Source organism: Triticum urartu, chromosome 2A (assembly GCF_056163025.1).
Source record: "Triticum urartu cultivar PI428250 chromosome 2A, HENAU_Tu73, whole genome shotgun sequence".
Classification (NCBI taxonomy): Eukaryota; Viridiplantae; Streptophyta; class Magnoliopsida; order Poales; family Poaceae; genus Triticum; species Triticum urartu.
Genome location: NC_141874.1, coordinates 398,191,973 through 398,197,047, shown reverse-complemented (window position 1 = coordinate 398,197,047; position 5,075 = coordinate 398,191,973). Strand labels below are relative to the sequence as shown.

Genomic DNA, 5,075 nt, shown 5'->3' with positions numbered 1-5,075 from the left:
CCACTTCTTCAATGTATAACCTTTCATTCACTTCTCACATTCCAAGAGGTTGTAGTGTTGAAAAACTATATGACGAAACAATAGTAGAGTGTGACCCGTAGAAGTTTTCGGGTTCACACAAATTAGGGAAAGACATAAGTTCAACCCACTGGGGCATCGTGGAAACATATACCACAAGCTTCAATAGCAAATATCACCAGCTCGAAAGCAGAGCATGGCCGGCCAAATCAGAGAATAGGATTTACCAATGGCATTATGTATTAGGGAAAGAACTTCTCGAGGTTTTTGTATACAAAGGACACTGTCAGAAGATAATTCAACAAAGGATTTGACGGTCCACAACGGAGCTGATGTGAGCATCGTCACACAATCAGAAGAAGAAACAATGAAAGGAGATCAGGTTATGGAAACAACTGAATAACTCAAAGCTCAAATGCAAAGTAATTATGAATTCCAAGACAAGGGACCAGAAGCAAACGCTCTGATTAAGGATGGATAAGTTGAATAGGCTTAGGGGTACAATCGATTGCAAGTTGATTGGTCGAGATCCAGCTCATGTTTAAAATGACATCTAAGCTGGAAGGATGAATTCTAGGATCTGATTGAGGATCGCGAGCATTCGCAGCATATTGAATCAATGGAATCAAAATGATAATAACAAGGGATGCCAATAAGATTACGAGACTTATGGAATTAACCATAACACAAGCAAGCAAGAATTTCAAGAGCAATAGAATACTCAGGATTTTCGGAAGACCGAATGGTATTTCGAAGACTTTTGCGAAACACATGAACAACTGGGGATGAGCAGATGCTCGATAAGTGCGAGGAATTATCCATAGGGTTATTCAGGCAGAAAAGAGCTGCATGGCAGTCGGAAAAAGGATTCTCGAAAGTCGGTGAATACTTTCGGGTATCTTGTAATAACAAGAACAACTAGGGATGAAAGTATGAACGGCGAGGGTACATAGTTAACATAAGGATTCAACGGTGTTAAGGATTTCAAAAGAAATCAACACAAGTTCTCGGGAGTAGATCGGAGAATATCTTTGAAGTCTTCTGGTGAAGCAGGCAACCATCTGGAATGAAGGGGCTCTCCGGGGAAAGTCGTTATGAGAACCTAATGTAGTTAGTAAAATCATTTAACCCGAATAGAAGAGAGAACAGAGTCCCAAAGTATAGACGAGGAATAAAAGATCCTATTACCACCCAATGGCGACGTGGGCCCATAGGCCACACAGCCATGTTAGTAAAGGTTTTGCAATGACTAGACTCAACTTCGGCCAGGGAGTTGGAAAGGGGGATTCCTACAGGCAGTCGGCTCTGATACCAACTTGTGACACCCCCGATTTGACCGTACACTAATCATACACGCAAACGTGTATGATCAAGATCAGGGACTCACGGGAAGATATCACAACACAACTCTACAAATAAAATAAGTCATACAAGCATCATATTACAAGCCAAGGGCCTCAAGGGCTCGAATACAAGAGCTCGATCATAGACGAGTCAGCGGAAGCAACAATATCTGAGTACAGACATAAGTTAAACAAGTTTGCCTTAAGAAGGCTAGCACAAACTGGGATACAGATCGAAAAAGGCGCAGGCCTCCTGCCTGGGATCCTCCTAAACTACTCCTGGTCGTCGTCAGCGGGCTGCACGTAGTAGTAGTCGTCATCAACAGTGGCGTCTGGCTCCTGGGCTCCATTGTCTGGTCGCAGCAATCGAGTATAGAAAGGAGGAAAAGAGGGAGCAAAGCAGCCGTGAGTACTCATCCAAAGTACTCGCAAGCAAGGAGCTACACTACATATGTATGCATTGGTATCAAATGGAATAAGGGTATCATATGTGGACTGAACTGAAGAAAGCCGGAATAAGAGGGGGATAGCTAGTCCTGTCGAAGACTACGCTTCTGGCCACCTCCATCTTGCAGAATGTAGAATAGAGTAGATGGTAAGTTCACCAAGTAGCATCGCATAGCATAATCCTAACCGACGATCCTCCCCTCGTCGCCCTATGAGAGAGCGATCACCGGTTGTATCTGGCACTTGGAAGGGTGTTTTTTATTAAGTATCCGGTTCTAGTTGTCATAAGGTCAAGGTACAACTCCAAGTCGTCCTGTTACCGAAGATCACGGCTATTCGAATAGATTAACTTCCCTGCAGGGGTGCACCACATAACCCAACACGCTCGATCCCCTTTGTCCGGACACACTTTTCTGGGTCATGCCCGGCCTCGGAAGATCAACACGTCGCAGCCCTACCTAGGCACAACAGAGAGGTCAGCACGCCGGTCTAAATCCTATGGCGCAGGGGTCTGGGCCCATCGCCCATTGCACACCTACACGTTGTGTACGCGGCCGGTGAGCAAACCTAGCAACCTCCATTACAAAGGAAGTTGCGTTACGCGGTCCAACCTGGCGCGCGCCGCTCAGTCGCTGACGTCACGAAGGCTTCGACTGATACCACGACGTCGAGTGTCCATAACTGTCCCCGCGTAGATGGTTAGTACGTATAGAACAGTAGCCAGACTCAGATCAAATACCAAGATCTCGTTAAGCATGTTAAGTATTCGCAAACATCGACCAAGGCCAGGCCCACCTCTCTCCTAGATGGTCTCAACCTGCCCTGTCGCTCCGCCACAAAGTAACAGTCGGGGGCCGTCGGGAACTCAGGCCCACCACTACCTGGATGGAGCCACCTGCCCCTTCAGCCCCCATCTCCAAACAGTATCACCGGTAATGTAACAGTGTAAGTATATAGTATATGCCCGTGATCACCTCCCGAAGTGATCACGGCCCAGTAGTATAGCTTGGCAGACGGACAAGAGTGTAGGGCCACTGATGGAACACTAGCATCCTATACTAAGCAGTAGGATAGCTGGTAAAGGTAACAACAGTAGTAGCAAGGACAGACTATGCAGCAGTATAGGATTAACTGAAAGCAGTAACATGCTACACTAATCTAATGCAAGCAGTATATATAAGAATAGGCGATATCTGGTGATCAAGGGGGGGGCTTGCCTGGTTGCTCTGGCAAGAGGGGTCGTCAACACCGTAGTCGTACTGGGTAGCAGCGACATCGGTCTCGGAGTCTACCGGAAAGAAGTAACGCAGGGGGAATACAATAAATAATAGAGCAATCAAAGCATTACAAGCATAACAAGGCAAATACGCGGTGCCAGTGGTGATCTAATGTAGGGATAGGTGATACCGGCAAAGGGGAAAACATCCAGGAAAGTATACCCGGTGTTTCGCGTTTTCGGACAAATGAACCGAACAGGGAAAGTTGCGTGTTCGCCATGCTAGGGATGTGTGGCGGACGAACGGGTTGCGTATTCGGGTCCGTCTCGTCGTTCTGAGCAACTTTCATATATAGAAGTTTTTCATCCGAGTTACGGTTAATTTTCTATGATTTTTCAAAGATTTAACAATATTCTAGATTTTATTTTAATTTGAAAATAAAGGTTAAATTGCTAGGCACACCCAGCACAGGGTACACAAAAGTGCACCCAGTGGCTGACAGGTGGGCCGGGGGGTCCTAGTTGACCAGTCAACGTTTGACTGGTCATCACGGGGTGGGACCCCTGTCATTGACTTTTACATTAACTAACTAGTTAATTTAGTCTAACTAGGTTATTAGACTAATAATTTTTAATTAGTTTAATTAAACCCAATTAATTAAATTAATTAATTAATTAATTATATAAATATATTTTTTAAATATTTTTTAACAGGAGGTGTGGGGCCCTTTGTCCAGTGGCTCAACCGAGCCACACGGGCGCTGGGCTAACGGGGCGGGCGAACCCGTCCAGGGAGGCGCGGCCGCGCGAGGTCGGCCGGCCGGAGCTGCACCTGACAGCGACAGCGGTGGGAGCGGGGCTCCGGCGATGGGTGCAGGGTGTGGCGCGGGGCGCCCGAGGGCGCAGCGCTGCAGCGCAACGGCAAGCAGGGGCAGGGGCGGTGCTGAGGCCAGGGGCTCCGGCGGGAGCGCGCACGGGAGGCGATGGCGGGTGCGGCGGAGCTCGTGGCCGAGGAAGTGCGGCGACTGCGGGCGAGGCAGGGCGCGCCGGCTGCTGCGATGACGAACGCGCGAGGTGATGGCGGTGGCGCTGCAGGTGGGCGAGCCACGACGGGAGCATGCGGCGGGCTTCGAGCGAAGCGGCGGCAGCAGGTAGCACGAGGGGAGCAGAGCAGCTACGGCTACCGTTGGCAGCGACGGGATACGCGGGCGGGCACACGAGCAACGGCAGCAGGAGGTGTTGCGCGGGCGTGGCCAGGGGTGTGCGGGAGCACAGCCACGGGCGGCTAGAGGCGCGAGTGAGCGCGACCACGCAACGGTGAGCGCGAGCTCCAGCGCGGCGGCATACAGGTTCTACGGCGACGAACTCGACGAGAAAAGGGGGGAATCGGTGGAGGTGCTCACCGCGGAGGCACATGGAGGCCCGGCGAGTGATTAGGAGCAGCAGGGGATGACCAAATCGAGGAAGATCGCCGGTGACTGGAGGTTGAAGACGGTCCCGATCCGGTCGAAGCAGAGGCGAAGCTCGAGGAAGGGGATCAGCGCGGGCGGCGTCGATGCGGTATCCCGGTGTCCTCCGGAAGGCGAAGGCGATGTGGTCGACCACGGTGGTCGTCCTAGGCAGCCTGGAACGGCGGAAGGTGCCCAGTGGCCACGCCAACGTCGAGGCGCGGCGACTCATGCGCTCGGGCGAGCGAGGTCAGAGAGGGAGAGGGGTAAGAAAAGGGCAGTGGGCGCGCTAGGGTTCATCCAGGGTCGAGTGGACCTTTTATCTAGCTCGGGCAACAGCGGGATGGCCGGCACGTGGCGGATCCCCTCCATGGACGATGCTCAAGCGGCCACCACGCTCATTTTTTTGTTAAGCTTTGTACTTATTTTAAAAAGCAAATAGGTTTAGTAAAATAGAGAACTTGTCTCATAATTCATATTGCAAATTAGACAATGCCATAAAAAGTTTAGGATTTATTTAAAATACGTTGGTAATTTTTATAAATTAAAAAGCAATAAAAATACTGTTTTGCCCTGTTTTAATTGTTTAAAGGCATTTAAATA

General features: G+C 49.8%; 1 long non-coding RNA gene across 1 annotated transcript; it reads right to left on the bottom strand.

Annotated features, from left to right (window-relative positions):
• Window positions 1-1,428: 1,428 nt before the first annotated feature.
• Window positions 1,429-4,749, bottom strand: LOC147985253 (uncharacterized). The gene is made up of 2 exons (XR_015615110.1): window positions 4,428-4,749; window positions 1,429-1,714 (listed from the first exon to the last, which is right to left on the bottom strand). It is a non-coding gene; the product is annotated as an uncharacterized LOC147985253 (long non-coding RNA).
• Window positions 4,750-5,075: the final 326 nt, after the last annotated feature.